Source organism: Symphalangus syndactylus, chromosome 6 (genome assembly GCF_028878055.3).
Source record: "Symphalangus syndactylus isolate Jambi chromosome 6, NHGRI_mSymSyn1-v2.1_pri, whole genome shotgun sequence".
Lineage (NCBI taxonomy): Eukaryota > Metazoa > Chordata > Mammalia > Primates > Hylobatidae > Symphalangus > Symphalangus syndactylus.
Genome location: NC_072428.2, coordinates 112,224,415 through 112,244,839, shown reverse-complemented (window position 1 = coordinate 112,244,839; position 20,425 = coordinate 112,224,415). Strand labels below are relative to the sequence as shown.

The following is a 20,425-nucleotide window of genomic DNA, read 5'->3' as shown; positions in this document are numbered from 1 at the left end:
GCCATGTACATCTCCTCAAACGCATTACAATCATAGATAGACAGGCATCTATTGTTTGCATCCTGAAGGCACATACTGACTTGTACACAGCTGGCAAAAGGAGCCTCCGTGTTTTTACATGTGTATATATGTTTATAGACGAATATACTTCCATTCAAGGAGGAAACATGGATGAAAACCAAATTGTGGCGGGTGCCAGGTCCTTGAAATGCTTCAAGTGTTAATCAGCGGCTCCGCTGTGAGCTCGGGCTCTGGTGTTTCTAACTGCAAGTCTCTCCTGTTTTCTTGCCAAAACAATGAAACAACTGCTAAAGACTTTAATTAAGAGGGGTAATTAGTTCAGATTTATCAAAGCCGGGTTGTTATACTATTAGCTGCTCAGTAGAAGCTGCCAGACAAACAGCCCAGCACAGTAGTGCTACTGCAGCGGGGCCACATCCAGGGAGGGCGACTGGGGGGGAGCGGGCCCAGGGGTCCCCGCCTCGCCGCCTCGGACTCCACCACCCCGCCAGGCCCGGGGCCAGTGCGGCCAGCCCCGCAGGCCTCAGGGGCCCCGTGGCCCCTCCCCCGGTCCACGCTCTCCCTCCAGGGCTGTTGTCGCGGAGAATCCACCATCGGTCCACACCGCAGGCCCAGGTTCTACGGAGTCCAGGGATCTCCTTTCTGCACCCACCGTAGCGCGGCTTCACCAGCTCCGGGACCGCCCCGACAGTTGCGGGGAATAAACTTAAATCTGTGGCCCCGCCTCACTTCTATGCGTCCTGCGGCGCCCAGGAAAAGGCGGCACAGAGCTGAGAAAGGCGAGACCGAGACCGGAGATGTGCAGGGGACACTGCAGGGGCGCGGTGGCTGCCACCCGAACTCACATTTCATGGCGGGGAAAGACTGACGGCTCTGGCCACCGAGAGTGGGTGACCTGAGTGCTTTTCAAGGGCCTAGGAAGCAGGGAGATTACTAACAGCCCCTGTGGGGTGATCGCGGACGGGTGGGTGACCCGGCCCCGCGGGGACCCTCACGCCAAGTCCGGCCTGAGCTCCTTCCAGGTTGTGGAGCGAGGTTGGGGGAATCTAGAGAGCACGGACCTGGTGTGGGCTGGGAAGGTCCCCAGAACCGGGAGGTCCTGACACTTCCTGCAGACGTCGGGTCCAGACCTTTCTCAACGCTTGTGCCAGGACGCACGCCCTTTGGACCAGGGGACGAGCTCCAGCCCAGCCATTTTCAGATCGAATCCCGATGTTTCTCCTTTCCTGACCTCCTCACGCCCCGACCTTGTCCATTGTTCATGCCAAATTCATGTTAGATTTGACTTCGGAAAGCGATGGAGCGTCTTGGAATTCCATAGTTGGCTGGAATCTATGCGGCCCTAAGTAGCTCCATCTCTCACTGAATATCACAGCTGATTTGATAATCTTGTCCCAGGCTCTGGCCACATTCCGTGACAGCTGCCTGTCACGAAGGAGTTTTGAGAGACGCTGCAGAGTTTATGAATCAATCACCCTTTCCAAAGTAGCTTAGTTGGATTTTTAAAGCATTCGGTTTGAGTAAATGAGAATGAGATCAGGAGTCATTATAATTTGCAACCTATACATTTCAGTGAAAAAGCAGGAAATGGCCTTTGTTTCTTGAACTTGTCAATACATATTTGAACTTATTCTCAAAACTCAGGGTGTAGATTCTTCTAGACATTCGAGACGACACGATCTTACTGGTGGAAAGCAAAATGAATATTATTGAGGAAGATTACTCAACCACTAAATACCCCAGGCCAGTGTACTTTGACATATTGGGGGTGGGGGGACTCTTCTATGGAATAATATAATTCGTTTGTTTCAATCCAGAAAAAAGAGAGAAAGGAGGGAGGAGAAAAGAGAGGAAGGTTGAGAGAGAAAGAGAGAGAGAGGAGAGGGGAGGGAGAGGGAGAGGGAGAGGGAGAGGGAGAGGAGAGGAGAGGAGAGGAGAGGAGAGGAGAGGAGAGGAGGGGAGAGGAGAGGAGAGGAGGGGAGAGGAGGGGAGAGGAGGGGAGAGAAGAGGAGAGGAGGGGAGAGGAGAGGAGAGGAGAGGAGAGGAGGGGAGAGGAGAGGAGGGGAGAGGAGAGGAGAGGAGAGGAGGGGAGAGGAGGGGAGAGGAGAGGAGAGGAGGGGAGAGGAGGGGAGAGGAGAGGAGAGGAGGGGAGAGGAGGGGAGAGGAGAGGAGAGGAGGGGAGAGAAGATGAGGAGAGGAAAGGAGGAAAAAGAAAGCCTGAGAAGAAAAGATGAGAATGAATAGAATAAGAGAAGGAAAGAAACAGAAAAAATAGAGAATCAGTTATCATACATTCCACATTGTAATGTGGAATGACTTTGTTATAAGGTCTGATCTGGGATGGTGCAATAGTTCCATTGAAGGCAGGCACAAGCAAATTATTGTCTGCTCACATGTTTGAGCAGCTTGGAGTGTTGGTGATTAAGTTGAGGAGGCCAAAAGGAAATTCTCTAAAATGAAGCACTCAACAGAACTACTTTTCAGGAGGTAAATTATCAATGAACTTTGATTTATGATAAAGCTGTTAGAGCTTACATCAAGGAGAATCTTCTTAAAGAGAGTATGAGCTTAGAGATTAAGTTTATGGGAGAAAAAAAATTGATGAAGTGGAACACTTAGCTAATAGTCAGGGAAAGACCTTACAATTCTCTCGCCTCAACTAATACTGAAAGGTGATTTTTTTCCTTCAACTATCTAACCTCTGCATGTGTGTATGTCTCTGTGTGTGCATGTCTCTGTGTTACATGTGTCTTATATAGATTTTTATGCTTGCTCATGAAACAGCTTCCCTAAAAGTATGAATTGAAACTTGGTTTTGTCCCAGTCCACCTTCTTTTGATCAGACATTAGCCAGCAAACTCTCTCATGTTTAGTGAGGAAGAGAGGCCACTGTCCAGATTATCTGCTGAGGGAAATGGTTTACCTTCAGCTCCCTCCGTTGGAATTAACTTTTGGTATAAGGAAGATGGCCTTCCTCTGGAAAGAGCAGCAGAGACTAATTTTAGAAACTTGGTAATTCACTGAGACCTTATTTTAGTTCAGTTTTGGAAATCAGAACATAGAACATAACTCACATTGTAAGTAGTGATTTCTTTCATGCGTGTCTGTGTGAAGAGACCACCAAACAGGCTTTGTGTGAGCAACATGGCTGTTTATTTCACCTGGGTGCAGGCGGGCTGAGTCTGAAAAGAGAGTCAGCCAAGGGAGATGGATTATCATTCGTTCTTATAGGTTTTGGGATAGGCAGTGAAGTTAAGAGCAATGTTTTGCGGGCAGGGGTGGATCTCACAAAGTACATTCTCAAGGGTGGGGAGAATTACAAAGAAGCTTCTTAAGGGTAGGGGAGATTACAAAGTACATTGATCAGTTAGGGTGGGGCAGAAACAAATCACAATGGTGGAATGTCATCAGTTAAGGCTATTTTTACTTCTTTTGTGGATCTTCAGTTACTTCAGGCCATCTGGGTGTACACCTGCAAGTCACAGGGGATGGGACGGCTTGGCTTGGGCTCAGAGGCCTGACATTCCTGCCTTCTTACATTAATAAGAAAAATAAAACAAAATAGTGTTGAAGTGTTGGGGAGGTGAAAATTTTTGGGGGGTGGTATGGAGAGAGAATGGGTGATGTTTCTCAGGGCTGCTTCGAGCGGGATTAGGGGCGGCGTGGGAACCTAGAGTGGGAGAGATTAAGCTGAAGGAAGATTTTGTGGTAAGGGGTGATCACATTGTGGGGTTGTTAGAAGAAACATTTTTCATATAGAATTATTGGTGATGGCCCGGATACGGTTTTGTATGAATGAAAAACTAAATGGAATAAGAGAAGGAGAAAAACAGGTATAAAAGGTTTAAGAATTGGGAGGACCTAGGACATCTGATTAGAGAGTGCCTAAGGAGATTCAGTGTAGTCCTGCCAGCGAAGATTATTTATTTACTTCAAGAGCTAAGAGTGGCAGTTTGGGGATAGCACGAGGAGATATCAGCTGTGACGGCTTGGAGAAACAGTGTAAACCGGCAGTGTAAACAAGAGCAGGGCATGTATGAGTACTTGAGAACGGAGAATAGGAGTATGACTAGATAGAAAATAATAGGGATGACAAGTTTTTTGGGGGCACGGTCTAAGTTGGTCCAGTGTCTGGAATGAGACTCGGGCCTAATAAAAAGAGCTCAAATGGGCTGTACCTTGTAGCATTCCGAGGACAGGCCTGAATTCTGAGAAGCGAAAGTGGTAAAAGTATTGTCCAGTCCTTTTTAAGTTGGTGGCTGAGCTTGGTGAGGTGTGTTTTTAAAAGACCTTTAGTCTGTTCTACTTTTCCTGAAGACGGAGGACTGTAAGGGATATAAAGGTTTCACTGAATACTAAGAGCCTGAAAAACTGCTTGGCTGATTTGACTAATGAAGGCTGGTCTGTTATCAGACTGTATAGAGGTGGGAAGGCTAAACTGAGGAATTATGTCTGACAGAAGGGAAGAAATGACTGCAGTGGCCTTCTCAGACCCTGTAGGAAAGGCCTCTACCTGTTCAGTGAAAGTGTCTACCTAGATTAAGAGATATTTTAGTTATCTGACTCGGGGCATGTTGAGTAAAGCTAATTTGCCAGTCCTGGGTGGGGGCAAATCCTCGAGCTTGATGTGTAGGGAAGGGAGGGGGCCTGAATAATCTCTGAGAAGTAGTAGAATAGCAGATGGAACACTGAGAAGTTATTTCCTTGAGGATAGATTTCCATGATGGAAAGAAAATGAGAGGTTCTAAGAGGCAGGCTAGTGTCTTGTACTATAGCATAGCCTGCCTTTGCTGGTGTGTGGTGATTAGGCCTGGTGGAACTGCCATCAATAAATCAAGCGTGATCAGGGTGAGGAACAGGAAAGAAGGAAATATGCTGAAATGGGGTGAACGTCAGGTGGATCAGAGAGATACAGTCATGGGGGTCAGGTGTGGTATCAGGAATAATGTGGGAGGCCAGATTGAGGTCCCGGCCAGGAACAGTGGTAATTGAGGGACTTAACAAAGAGTGAGTACAGCTGAAGGAGCAGGGGAGCAGGAAGTATATGCGTCAGGTGTGAGGAAGAAAATAGATTTTGGAAGTTATGAGAAATGTAGAGAGTGAGTTGAGCATAGTTTGTGATTTTTAGGGCCTTTAAAAGTATTAAAGCAGCGGCAGCTGCTGCACGCAGACATGAGAGCTAGGCTAAAACAGTAAAGTCAAGTTGTTTGGACAGAAAGCCTACAGGGTGTGGTCCTGGCTCTTATGTAAGAATTCTGACTGCACTAACCATGCCTAGGAAGGAAAGGAGTTGTTGTTTTGTAAGGGATTGAGGTTTGGGAGATTAACTGGACATGATCAGCAGGGAGAGCACGTGCGTTTTTATGAGAATTATGCCAAGATGGGTAACAGATGAGGATGAAATTTGGGCTTGACTGAGTAATGGGAGCTGCCTGTAAAGCCTTGTGGCAGTACAGCCCAGGTGATTTGCTGAGCCTAATGGGTGTCAGGGTCGGTCTAAGTGAAAGCAAAGAGAGGCTGGGATGAAGGGTGCAAAGGAATAGTAAAAAAAAGCATGTTTGAGATCTAGAATAGAATAATGGGTAGAGTAGAGGGAGGTATTGAGGATATGAGAGTATATAGGTTTGGCACCACAGGGTGGATAGGCAAAACAATTTGGTTGATAAGGCGCAGATCCTGAACTAACCTGTAAGTCTTGTCTGGTTTTTGGACAGGTAAAATGGGGGAATAGTAAGGAGAGTTTATAGGTTTTAGAAGCCCATGCTGTAACAGGCGAGTGATAATGGGCTTTAATCCTTTTAAAGCGTGCTGTGGGATGGGATATTGGCGTTGAGCGGGGTAAGGGTGATTAGGTTTTAATGGGATGGTAATGGGCATGTGATTGGTTGCCAGGGAAGGAGTAGAGATGTCCCATACTTGTGGGTTAAGGTTGGGGGGATATGAGAGGAAGACGTGAAGGAGGCTTTGGGTTGGGGAGAAGGGTGGCAATGAGATGAGGCTGTAGTCCAGGAATAGTCAGGGAAGCAGATAATTTAGTTAAAGTGTCTCGGCCTGATAAGGGAACTGGGCAGGTGGGGATAACTAAAATGGAGTGCTTAAAAGAGTATTGTCTAAGTTGGCACCAGAGTTGGGGAGTTTTAAGAGGTTTAGAAGCCTGGCCGTCAATACCCACAGCAGTTATGGAGGCAAGGGAAACAGGCCCTTGAAAATACGGTAATGTGGAGTGGGTAGCCTCTGTATTGATTAAGAAGGGGACGGACTTACCCTCCACTGTGAGTTACCTGAAGCTCGGCATCTGTGATGGTCTAGGGGGCTTCTGAGGCAATCGGGCAGCGTCAGTCTTCAGTCGCTAAGCCAAGAAGATCTGGGAAGGAGTCAGAGAGCTGTGGGCCAGAGTTCCAGGGCCTCTGGGAGTGGCTGCCAGGTGAGTTGAACAGTCCAATTTCCAGTGGGGTCCAACACAGATGGGACACAGCTTAGGAATCCCGGGCTGCGGGCATTCCTTGGCCCAGTGGCCAGATTTCCGGCACGTGTAGCAAGCTCCTGGGGGAGGAGGTTCTGGAGGAATGCCTGGCTGCTGCGGTTCAGGCGTTTGGAAGTTCTTGTGTGCTGGAGATGTGGCTGGGGTTTGTCTCACAGTGGAGGCAAGGCATTGCAACTTTTTTCTATTATTGTACACCTTGAAGGTGAGGTTAATTAAGTCCTGTTGTGGGGTTCGAGGGCCAGATTCTAATTTTTGGAGTTTTATTTAATGTTGGGAGCAGATTGGGTAATAAAATGTATATTGAGAATAAGATGGCCTTTTGACCTTTTAGGGTCTACGGCTGTAAAGTGTCTCAGGGTTGCTGCCAAACAAGCCATGAACTGGGCTGGATTTTTATATTTGATGAAAAAGAGCCTAAATGCTATCTGATTTGGGATAAAGAACAAGGAGCATTAACCTTGACTATGCCTTTAGCTCCAGCCACCTTTTTAAGAATAAATTGCTGGGCAGGTGGGGGAGGGCTAGTCACAAAACGAAACTGTAAGCCGGACTGGATGTGAGGAGGGAAGGTGATAAAAGGATTATAGGTTGGAGGAGCGCAGGCTGAGGAAGAACTGGGACCTAGCTCAGCCTGGCGAGGAGGGGAGAGGTCAGATGGGTCTGTAGAAAAGGAAGATTAGAAAGACTCAGCGACGCTTGGGGTTGGGACTGAGGGGACAGGTGGGAGGGAAAGAAGGAAGATTTGGGATGAGTTGCATTGGGCACAGAAACTAGGAAGGGACTGATGTGTAAAAGAATGCCTGCATGTCAGGCACCTCAGACCATTTGCCCATTTTACGACAAGAATTATTTAGATCTTGTAGGATGGAAAAATTGAAAGTGCCATTTTCCGGCTATTTGGAACTACTGTCGAGAGTTTGTATTCGGGTCAAGCGGCATTGAAGAAGAAAATAAGATGCTTAGATTTTAGGTCAGGTGAGAGTTGAAAAGGTTTTAAGTTCTTAAAAACACAGGCTAAGGGAGAAGAAGGAGAAATGGAAGGTGGAACCTTGCCCATAGTGAAGGAGGCAAGCCCAGAGAAAAGAGTAGACATGGAGAAGGGGCGGGGGGTTCTTGCCCTCCAGAAGACAGAGAAGGGGTCACGGCACAAAGACATAAGAGGTTGGGGCATGGAAATAAGGGATTGGGGTGCAGAGATATAAGAGGTTGGGGGGCTGAAATAAGGGATCGGGGCACAGAGATACGAGGTTGGGGTGCGGAAATAAGCAACTGGGGGGTTCTTGCCCCATAGAAAAGCGGGACTTGCCGCTAAGGGTGAAGGAGAAGGGGTTGAGGGGTACTTGCCCCTGCCCCAGGAAAGCGGGATTTGCCGCTAAGGGGGAAGGAGAAGGGGTTGAGGGGTACTTGCCCCTGACCCAGGAAAGTGGGACTTGCCGCTAAGGGTAAAGGAGAAGGGGTTGAGGGGTACTAGCCCCTGCCCCAGAAAAGCGGGACTTGCCGCTAAGGGTGAAGGAGAAGGGGTTGAGGGGTACTGCTCCTGCCCCAGGAAAGCAGAGAAGGGGTAGAGACACAGAGAGAAGGGGTTGGGGTACTTGCCCCTTCCCCAGAAAAGCAGGACTTGCCACTGAGGGTGAAGGACCAAAGCAGGCGTCCCTGCGTGGTCTGACAACTTTGAAACATGGGTCAATAATCAGAGCGGCATCCCCGCAATGATTAAACACCAAGGGAAGGCTGCCTTCCCAGTCCGTGACCGGCGCCAGAGTTTTGGGTCCATGGATAAAACGTGTCTCCTTTGTCTCTACCAGAAAATGAAAGGAATTGGAATTAAGAGAAGGGAGAGATTGAAGTGTGGCGCCAAGATTGAAAGGAGAAAGAGGTTGAGGGATAGTGAGGGAAGTTGGAGAAGAGAGTAAAAAGAGGCTGCTTACCGGATTTGAAATTGGTGAGATGTTTCTTGGGCTGGTCAGTCTGAGGACCTGAGGTGGTAGGTGGATCTTTCTCACGGAGCAAAGAGCAGGAGGACAGGGGATTGATCTCCCAAGGGAGGTCCCCCGATTCGAGTCACAGCACCAAATTCCTTGGTGTCCATGTGAAGAGACCACCAAACAGGCTTTGTCTGAGCAATAAAGCTGTTTATTTCACCTGGGTGCAAGTGGGCTGAGTCCGAAAAGAGAGTCAGCCAAGGGAGATGGATTATCATTAGTTCTTATACGTTTTGATATAGGCAGTGAAGTTAACAGCAATGTTTTGCAGGCAGGGGTGGATCTCACAAAGTACATTCTCAAGGGTGGGGAGAATTACAAAGAACCTTCTTAAGGGTGGGGGAGATTACAAAGTACAATTGATCAGTTAGGGTGGGGCAGGAACAAATCACAATGGTAGAATGTCATCAGTTAAGGCTATTTTTACTTCTTTTGTGGATCTTCAGTTACTTCAGGCCATCTGGGTGTATACGTGCAAGTCACAGGGGATGCGATGGCTTGGCTTGGGCTCAGAGGTCTGACAATTTCCTATCTTTTTATTTTTTTGAGATGGTGTCTTGCTCTGTCACCCGGGCTGGGGTGCAATGGCACACTCATGGCTCACTGCAGCCTCTACCTCTGATGCTCAAGCGATCCTCCTGCCCCAAGTAGCTGGGACCACAGGTGCACGCCACCATGACCAGCTAATATTTGTATTTTTGGTAGAGACAAGATTTTGCCATGTTGCCTAGGCTGGTCTTGAACTCCTGGGCTCAAGTGATACTCCTGCCTCCAAATCCCAAAGTGCTGGGATTACAGGCATGTTACATGTGTCTTACCACACCCAGCCAAATTCCTATCTATTTTATTTTAACACAGAACCCAAATCCTGATTTCCAATAATCTCTTCCAAAGGTAACAATTTGTTTAGATTTCCCAAATTTTAGTTTAAGAACAAGTTATTATGCAAGAGTAAGACTAAAGTGTCAATTTTTAATAGTAAATGAAAGCATTGCATATGGGACTCATCAAAGCTGTTACTTGTTAGTGATATTTGAAGCTTAGTGAGTTTCTTGTGGAACTTTGCTCCTCTTCAAGTATGGAAGAAATTAATCTACAAGATGCAATGAAGTCATAATTCCCAGAATGTGTGCATCCTGTTTGATAGATTTCTCCCTCATCAATATCAGAAATCCTAATTTTGCTAGAACTGGTAACAACTCAGAATTAACTAAAGTATAACTGTAGTGGGTATATTTTGCCTTGTAAAGTATTTATTGTAACACATGCAGTATAAAATACAGTGATCTCAAATTCAAAATTGGAGCAGAAACAAAAATGTTTTCTTTTTCACTTTATAAACCTACGTACTGGGTAAATCTTTACTCATGAAGTTTATGATTTTAAGGGCCCACAACTTATTGTTGTTACCAAAGACAGCACACTTTAAAAAGCATTAAAATTAAAAGCAACCTAAATTTCAGTGGGTAAGAATATGAAATTGTTGGCTGTTGAGATAAAAAGTAATTTTGAACGCAATAAAACTTTGTCTTTTTGCTATATTTTTGCTAAAGCCACAGATTACTCTCACATAAGAAGTTATTTGTGTCCATTGGGCTAACTAAAATCTGAATAACAAACTGTATTTGTGAGTAGAAAATACCTTGCTATGAATTTCATTGCTGGCTGGGTGCAGTGGCTCACAACTGTAATCCCAGGTCTTTGGGAGGCCAAGGCACGTGGATCACCTGAGGTCAGGAGTTCAAGACAAGCCTGGTCAACATGGTGAAACCCCATCTCTACTAAAAATACAAAAAATTAGCCAGGTGTGGTGGCAGGCACCAGCTACTTGGGAGTCTGAGGCAGGAGAATTGCTTGAGCCCCGGAGGCAGAGGTTGTAGTGAGCTGGTATTGCACCTTTGCACTCCAGCCTGGACAACAAGAACAAGAACAAAGCTCCATCTTAAAAAAAAAAAAAAGAATTTAATTGCTTCTAGAAATTAATGCATGTGTCCATTTCAGCTTCACAACAAACTAAAGACAAATAGTGACATACTATTCAACACACTGGTTATTTGTATAATTTTGGTGTTAAAGAAATTGCCAGTTCAAGCTAGCCTAGGTTATCTCACTCCATGCAAAAGCGAAGAGGATGCGTAGTGTTTAAATGACCTTGATATGAAAACCTACCTCTGTTATTGTACTTTTCTCCATACATTGCCACATGTTCCCTATAATGAACTTGGAGAAAAAGTCAAAATTCGTCATGTAATTGAATGAGTATAAAGTTATTACAAATCATTATGCACATTTTCTGTTCAAGACTGAGGTGACACTGGTGTCAAATGAAGTCATGTCACTGTTGGTCTTATGGGGATTAAGTTACTAAGTAAAGATTAAATAAAATTCTGCCAATACAGGTCTCCAGGGTTAATATTTTGCTGTCAAACAAACAAATGTTGCTCCTGGGTACAAAGGTGTGGGAATGGAGAAAGAAAGCATGAGGTATCAGTTTCTAACTGGAGCTAGAAATCTATCACAAAATGTAGAGCAGATCATCAGTTTGATTTAACTTTGTTCTTCTTAGTAGGAATAATGAAGACTTTTTTTTTGTCTGAGAAATCTGAAAGTTTAGATCAATGCATGACTCTAGTCACAATAACAAGGTGAAGTCTTTTGACAAGCCACAGTGGAAATGTAACTTATCAATTAAATATAATAAATACGATAACCAAATCAGTGTCTTAGTTAGCTCAGACTGTTGTAATAAAATATCATAGACTGGGTGACTTAAACAGCTGAAATTTTTTTCTCACTGTTCTGGAGGCTGGAAGTCTTAGATCAGGATACCAGGAAGGCCTTCTTCTGGTGAGAGCTCTCTTTCTGGTTTGCAGATCTACCTTCTTGCTGTGCATTCACATGACCTCTTCTTGTGCCTCCTGGGGAGAGACAGAGAGAGCAAGCTCTTGATTTTCTCTTTTTATAAGGGCACTAATCCCATCCAAGGCTCCACCCTCACAACCTCATCTACCTCTAGTTGCCTCCCAGAGGCCCTATCTCCAAACACCATCATATTCAGTATTAGGGCATCAACAAATGAATTTTGAGGGGACACAAACATTCAGTACATAGCAAACATACACTATGTTTGTATGTTTGTAGTGTATGTTTGTGATATAGCAGTGGGTGCAATATTCCAAAAGTGTACCTTGTTTACACAAAGCTGTTAATAAAAGTGGACTTACATTTTTAAAATTTCAGCAAAATCTACATTTTGGGAATCTCTAAAGGATAAACAACGCAGCAACCCAGTTTCTTCAACAAATAATTGTAAGGAAGAGAGAGAAGTAGAGGCATAGAGAAAGGGGGAGGGAGAGAGAGAGAGAGAGAGGAGAGAGAGAGAAAGAGAGAACAAGGAAACCTATTTTTAAAAAGACTTAAAAAACAGAATAACCAATTATTACATGTGAATCTTATTTCAATCCCAATTCAATGAATAAACTGTAAAAATAAAGTCACATATTACATCTAAAATTACTGGGAATTTGAACACTGGGCATTTAATAAAATTAAGGAATTATGCTTACTTTTTAAGATGTGAAAAAGGTAGCATACTTGTGCGTTACAAATAGTTTTTTAGAGCTCTGTATTCTGTTATTTAAGTGTAAAATGATAAGATGACTGGGATTTGTTTAAAAATAATATTGGAGAAGGGGAATGGGTATACATATAGATCAAATAAGAGCTATAACATTAATCTTTTGATAATCATGAAAGCTGGATGATGATAAAGATTGTATTATACATTCTGAATACTTTCAAGTCTTAAATTTCATACAACAAAAAGTTTTAAACAACTCTTCCAGTGAATTGTACCATGTCACAAAACATTCTTCCCTAAACACTCATAACCCTATAACCCTGAAGCATTACTTGTATTTTTTACGTTATTTTTTAAATCTGATTTCAGGAATAATACCATTACTATATAGAGCTTTGAACATTTGTGCAAAAGTTTAAAAATTAAGTAAAATAAGATATGTAGGAATATTTGAAATGGGAAAGGAGGTAGAGACATAAAAGATGCCTTTCAATAATTATCAGTTAATGATATAAAGGAAGAGACCAATGGATCTCTTACTCCAGTGAGAAGGGAAAATTGAGGGTCGATGACAATAGAAAAATTATATTTATTAAAGCTATTTCAGATAGTAAGGAAGAAACATATGTAGGTTCCACCCTATAAATAAGTATAGGGTTGTAACTGTCATCTACCTAATAGAGACCAGGGAATTTGCTAAAATTTCTTAAATGTATAGGATAGTCCCATACAATAAAGAATTTTCTGGACCGAAATGTCAATAGCACCAAGATTGAGAAACCCTCACTTAAAGCTTCTAGTTCCCAGGGCAGGTTCTTATAGGGTCAGTTTGTCCTCTTTATCTGACCTATTCATCTGGGTATTAATTCATGGTCCACTCAGTTGTGGCCAGAGTATCAGTTTAGGTTTCTAGTGACCTGTCTTAAAGTTTATGGATTTTTTTTCTTCTGCATTGTCCAATATGCTATTAGAGACATCCAGTAAAATTTCAGGTTTTTCAGTTTTAAAATTTTCATTTGTTCTTGTTTTATAGTGTCTATTTTCCTGCTGAGATTACCCATATCTTTACACATGTCCCATTTTTTTTTGAATTATTGAAGATTTTTATAACAGCTGTTTCAATGTCCTTGCCTGCTAATCCTGACATCTTTGTCAGACTAGGATCTCTTTAAATTGCTTATTTGTTCTCCAAATTATATGTCACATTGTCTTGCTTCTTTATATGTCTATTAATTTTTATTGTGTGCCAGATATTATAGATTTTATATTATTGGGAGTCCAGATTTTTATGATGACAGTTCTGCACAGTCTATTGCTAAATACCTAAAACAGATGCTTCACATATGTTGCCTAGATTTACAGTTTTTTGTTTGTTTGTTTGTTTTACAGTGGGAAGGTATCTCTGATAGCCCTTACTTCATTATTGTAGGAACCGAATGTTTAGATAAGTTTCTTCCAAAGCACTTGGTGCAAACCATGAAAGCTCTACATAGAAAGAGCTGTATGGATTGTTTTTCTCAGGAAGGGTCCAGGACCAGGCAGGCAACTGGACAGTTATGAACTATTTGCCTTTACAAAAGTAAACAAATTTTAATGTATGTTTTAAATGTTAGTTTTTGAAGAATATTTAACTCTTCATTTTTAACCTTGCCTAACTTATTTAGCTATTATTCCGTGTCTGGAACAGTGTTTGCCACATAGCAGGTGCTTAATCATTGTTGAACTTATACTGGATCATCAGCATGAGTGTGACCATTGATGGAAAGAGATAGAGTCAAGTAGCTTTGAAAAGGTTTAAATTTACAAAGAGTTAATGATAATATAATATTTGTATGTTGTTTTATAAATAAATCAAGATTATTACATTATATATTATAATATATAAAATATATATTATAATATATATATATATATATATATATATATTAAACAACAGACAGTTATTTTTTCATAGTTCTGAAGGCTGAAAATCCAAGATCAAGGTGTTGACAGATTTAGTTCCTAGTGAGGACTCTCTTTCTGGCTTGCAAAACTCCACCTTCTCTCTGTGTGCTCACATGGCCTTTCCTTAGTGGTTGCAAAATAAAATTAAGGTGTCGATCAGACTGAGTTCCTTCTGGAGACTCTAGGGAAGAAATTTTGTTTTTTCCAGCATTGAGAGGCCACCTGCAGTACTTGCCTCATGGTCACATTCTTGTTTTATATGTTTTAAGCTTTTATATATATGATCTTATTTGATTATCTTTTAAAAATTATGAGTTAGAAAGATCACGTTTAACAGTATCATTTTACAGTTGAGAATTTTGAGAATTTTAGAGGTAAAGAGACATGCTCAACCCAGCAGTCACAAGACAGAACTAGAAGACAGAATTAAAAGGCAGAAGACTGGACCATGGTGACTCTAAGACAAAGACACTTTAAGCTATCATAACAGAGAAATCTTGGAATCAGCAAGCCCTGACAGTTAATGTCCTGGTAAACTAAAGGAGTACGGCTTATGATAGCCAGAACCAGAACTAGGGATGGCTCTACTTTACAATAATGATTAGCCAATGAGGGCTGTTTTTTTTCAATATCCCCACAATCAGAAATGAAATTACACTTTTAAAACTCACAGTTTGATATTAAATATAAGAAGGAACTCCTAATTGTAAAAAAACAAAGATTTTACAGCTGGATACATTGGCATGACCTTGTAATCCCAGCTAATTAGGAGGCTGAGGAAGGAGAATCTCTTGAGCCCAGGAATTTGAGACCAACCTGGGCAATACAGTGAGATTCCATCTCAAAAAAATTAAATAATTAAATTATATTAAATTAAATGATTCTACAGTAATACAATCAGGAAAGTTACAGAGTTTTTATGGCTAATGGTAGACAATGGAGTACTATATGACTAAGTTGGCTGGGCACTCTTTGCCTTTGAGACAATTAACATTTCTTCAAGGCATTTACATAATCAATATATCAAACGTGGCATACAAAAAGTTGGAAAAGTAGTAGGATTAAAAAAGAAATAGCTAGAAGTCAGGACTATCCTTAATGTCATGCAAAGTAATAGGCAGAAAATGCTAAATTCTACTGGATAATTCTTGGTGCATCTTAACACATACAGTTCAAATACATGTATATTCCTATTCAGTTAAGTACCAATATTTTACAGGGTGAGTTTAAAATATTACATGAGAAATCAAATAAATTTCAAATATGCAGTGCATTGTTTCAGTCTTCATCACAGAACTTAAAGGACATCTAGAGTGGAAACTTGAAAGAAAAATTTGAGAAGTACTAAGAAAGCTAAATCAGTCAGTTAACAAAAATGTATTGTGTGCATTATGTGACAGGACTTGTACTAAGTGCTATTGCAATAGTGATACAATAAAGAACATTGTCTATGTTTTGATGGATCTCAACCATAATGTATTTAACAAGAAATAATAAATAATTATAAGCATAGAAAATAGTATGAAAAAGAAGTAAGAGTTTCTGAAAGGAGGATCTAATAAAGTCAGAGTGAAAAAGGTGGGTGTTTATAAAAGCTTTCCTGAGGAAGTCATTTTAACAGGAGTATTTTTACCACCATCTGTATCTTTCTTGTATGTAAGCCATTTTTTTCAATAAAAGACTTAAATCTTAGGGAAGAGAAGAACATATATTTCTTGAACAATAAGATTATCTTTGTATTTTTATTGTACCTTTAGTCTCAGAGTTAGTCTTTAGGATCTATAGTTAGATGTCTTAAAATCTAGGCTTTGTAAGGAAAAATTATTTTTTATTAATCTCAAAAGTCATATTTGGTCCTGCTGAATATCTTGAGATAGTTTCAAGTATTAATACCAAACACATAAGATACAAGTATCATTCTGTTTATAAATTCATCTGTTTGGCCTGTGTAAAAGAAAAGTCAATTTTGGAAAATGATACTTGAATCATACAACTTAATCAGAGGATGATTCCAGTTTTAGCTGTTGTCCCAGTTACGGTTTCTTCTGGAGTAATTAAACACATCCCATGGGCCTGGGATATTGCTATCAATTTGGAAAATGTTCCTTTTCTTTGGTGATGATGAGTAAAGATTGCCTGACAACATTTGCTTTTACTAGGCAGGGGTAGCAATACAATTTCCTCTTCCTACCACAGAGCTATGTGAATTCTCATGATGTCTGCGCAATTTTTACTGCACAACTTTCACTTCAAATTCTAAAATGGCAGCATAGAAGTAAGCTGACTTCACTCCCTGCCTCAAATAGAAAACCAACAAAATATATACAGCACCAAGATTATTACCAGCGATATTCCGGAACTCAAATATGAGAAGGAGACAGTTCCCAGGGCCACAGAGAAGTGAAACACTCCCAACAGCTTGTAAGAGAATTGGATTTTCATATCTGTGATGCCCCTCCCCTCAATCTGCCCAGCACTAAACTCATGGAAAATTAATATGGGAAAAAGTAATATAGAGGTGGACACTCAGCTTTCCCATCATCTTGGGCTACCTGGAAGGAGACCTGTTCCTGACTTAGCCCATAGGCAGCATGGGGAGTGTCTGAAGGAAGAAGTATCCTTGAGGGCAACCAGAAACAAAGGGGAGAGGTGAGACTACCATCCCTAGCTCTGAAATTCTGCTCTATAACCTGACAAAACTAGATTCCAAATTGGAGTGGCTGTTCAGCAGCACAAGCTGTAGGATGTTCATTTGACAGGTCCGTTGAGCATAAACCCCTAGCTAGCCTTCCCACATTGCCAGGCTATCCCTGCTTTGGACTTTTCCCATGTGGAATGAGTGGTACTCTGAGTCTCTAACTAGAGTTGAGGCAAACCTGGGCTTAAGGTGCCATCTAATGCCAAAAAGGAGACAGTGTCCAAGTGTGAAAAAAATAAAATCAACACATAAATTACAAAGAATCTCTGTGCAAACATATCCAATAAAAACTAAAACAAGCCAGACAGAGAAGATGGATAAATAATTCATATTTCAATGTGAAAAAATAGACATACATCCACAGGAAACAACAGTAGACAGAGAACCATAACATCCCCAAATGGAAAAAGCATGGAACCAGTCACTGACACTAACAAGACTGTGATATGTGAACTCTCTAAGTAATCGAAATAACAGCTTTAAGGAAACTCAGTGATCTCCAAGATAACGCAGAAAAGCAATTAAGAAATTTATCTGGGAAATGTAGCATACAGATTAAAATTTTAAAAAAAATCAAACAGAAACCATGGAACTGAGAAGTACATTTGCTAAATTGAAAAAGGTAATAGAGGCTCTCAACATCAGAATGAGTCAGAGAAAAGGAACAAGTGAGGTCGAAGACTAGCTATTTGAAAATACGTAGAGTTGGAAAAAAATAATAAAAAGGAAGACCAGACCTATTTTACAAGAAAGCCTAAGGGAATCTTTTTTTTTAATCTGAACAAAGAAAATCACTGATGTGCAAAAATAAAACATTTGAAGGCATATAAAACCCACTGGTAAAATTAGGTACATAGACAAACCCAGACTACTTTAATACTGTAATTGTGGTGTGCAGTCCACTCATAGTTATAAGTACGAAGCTCAAAAGACAAATCTATCAAAAACAAAAATAGCTATAGCAAACTTTTAAGAGACAGGCAGTATGAAAATATGTAAATAGAGACATCTACATCGAAATATAGGGGCAAGAATTAATGTGTAGAGTTTTTTAAACATTATTTTTGTCATCTAAAATAAGCTGTCATCTATTTAAAATAACTCTGTATATACTATATATATAATATATTATATATATAATATATATATATAATGTTATTTGTAAGCCTCATAGTAACCACAATGCAAAACCCTATAACAGATTCCCTAAAAATAAAAAGCAACAAACAAAAACACACTAACAAAGAAAATCACCTTATCACAAAGGAAGAAAGGAAGAGGGGAGTTAAAACAACCAGAAAACAAGTAACAAAATGTCAGTAGTAAGACCTTACTTATTAATAATGCTGAATGTAAATGGCCTCATTTCTTGAATTAAAAGGCATACAGTGGCTGAATGGATAAAGAAACAAGACCCAATTATATGCTCCCTCAAGAAACTTCCTTCACCTATAAAGACACACATAGTCTGAAAGTGAAAGAGTAGAAAAAGTTATTTCATGTAACTGGAAACCAAAAAAGCAGAAGTAACTATAACTTAGATAACATAGACTACAAATCAAAGACTATAAAAAGAGACAAAGAATGTCACTATTTAATGATAAAGGGATCAATTCAGCAAGAGGGTATAACAGTTAAAATTAGCTATACATCCAACACTGGAGCTCCCAATGACATAAACCAAGCATTAATAGATCTAAAAGGAGGCCAGGCACAGTCGCTCATGCCTGTAATCCCAACACTTTGGGAGGCCAAGGCAGGTGGATCAATAGTGAAACCCCATCTCTACTAAAAATACAAAAATTAGACAGGAATAGTGGCGGGTGCCTGTAATCCCAGCTACTTGGGAGGCTGAGGCAGGAGAATTGCTTGAAGCCAGGAGGCAGAGGTTGCAATGAGCTGAGATCATGCCACTGCACTCCAGCCTGGGCAACAGAGCGAGACTGCATCTCAAAAAAACAAAAATAAATAAATTAAAAAAGAAGAAAGAGATTGAAGAGGACACAAACAAATGGAAAGATCTTTCATGCTCATGGATTGGAATAATATTGTTAAAATGATAATACTTCCCAAAGAAATACACAGATTCAATGCAATCCCTATCAAAATACCAATTACAGTCTTCACAAAATAGAAAAAAATCCTAAAATTTATATGGAATCACAAAAGATCAGAATAGACAAAGCAATCCTGAGCAAAAAGAACATAGCTGGAGGTATCACACTATGTGCACTCCCAAGCTTATTGCAGCATTATTCACAATAGCCAAAATGTGGAATTAACCTAAGTCCCTGTCAATGGATGAATGGATAAATAAAATGTGGTAATAATACATGATGGAATAATATTCAGCCATAAAAAGACTGAAACTTTTCATTTGCAGCAACATGGATGGAACTGGATGTCATTATGTTAACTGAAACAAGCTAAGCATAGAAAGACAAATATCACATATTCTCATTCGTATGTAGGAAGTAAAAAAGTGGATCTCATGGAGACAGACAGTAGATTTGTGGTTACTAGAGGACACGGAGGGTAGCAGGGAGCAAGGAATAAAGGAAGGCTGAATAATGTGTGGAAATGTACAGTTTGACAAAAGAAATAATACCTAGTGTTTGATAGATGAGTAGGTTGAATGTAGCTTACAATAATCTATTTTATATTTCAAAGTAGGTGAAAGAATAATTTGAACATTTCCAGCATAAAAAAGACAAATATTTAAGATTACGGATATCTCAATTACACTAATTTCATCTTTACAAATTAACTTTACAAATTATGTAAATGTATTAACTTATCACATGTACCCAGAAAACATGTGCATCTATTATGTATAAATAAAAAATAGGCTGGGCACAGTGGCTTACACCTGTAATTCCAGCACTTTGGGAGGCTGAGGTGACAGTATCACTTGAGCCCAGGAGTTCAAAACCAACCTGGGCAACATAGTGGGACCTTACCACTACAGAAAATTAAAAAATTAGATGGATGTGGTGGTGCATACCTGTGGTTCCAACTACTCAGGAGACTGAGGTGAGAAGATCACTTGAGCCCGGGAGGCTGGGGCTGCAGTGAGCTGTGATCATGCCACTGTACTGGATACCTGGATAATAGAGTAATAGTCTAGCTCAAAAATTAAAAATTAAACATTAAAAATTAATATTAAGTAAAAAGATACACTGATTAAGTTATGGTAATGAAGATAATTAAACATTTTAAAAACTTCAGGATATTTGACAGTTTTACCATCTGATACGGTTTGGATGTTTGTCCAAATCTCATGCTGAAATGTGATTCCCAATGTTGGAGGTGGGGTCTAGTGGGATGTGATTGAATCATGAGGGCAGATCCCTCATGGATGGTTTAGCACCATCCCCTTGGTGATAAGTTAGTTTTTGCTAAGATAGTAAACTTGAGATCTAATTGTTTAAAAGAGTCTGTGACCTTCCCCTTCTCTCTCTCTTACCATGTGACATGCCAGCTCCCACTTTACTTTCCACCGTGAGTAAAAGCTCCCTGAGGCCTCATCTAAAGCTGACCAAATATGGCATCTTGTTTCTGTATAGCCTGCAGAACTGTGAGCCAATTAAATCTCTTTTATTTATAAGTTACCCAGCCTCAGGTACTTCTGTATAGCAACACAAGAATGGACTAACACATCATAACACAGGAAGTTATGTTCATGTTAAAAGATTGTGTATAGACGCTGACTAGTG

General features: G+C 40.8%; 1 long non-coding RNA gene across 1 annotated transcript; it reads right to left on the bottom strand.

Moving 5' to 3' along the window:
- Positions 1-10,656: 10,656 nt before the first annotated feature.
- Positions 10,657-19,799, bottom strand: LOC134736957 (uncharacterized). The gene is made up of 3 exons (XR_010121460.1): positions 19,714-19,799; positions 11,283-11,405; positions 10,657-10,707 (listed from the first exon to the last, which is right to left on the bottom strand). It is a non-coding gene; the product is annotated as an uncharacterized lncRNA (long non-coding RNA).
- Positions 19,800-20,425: the final 626 nt, after the last annotated feature.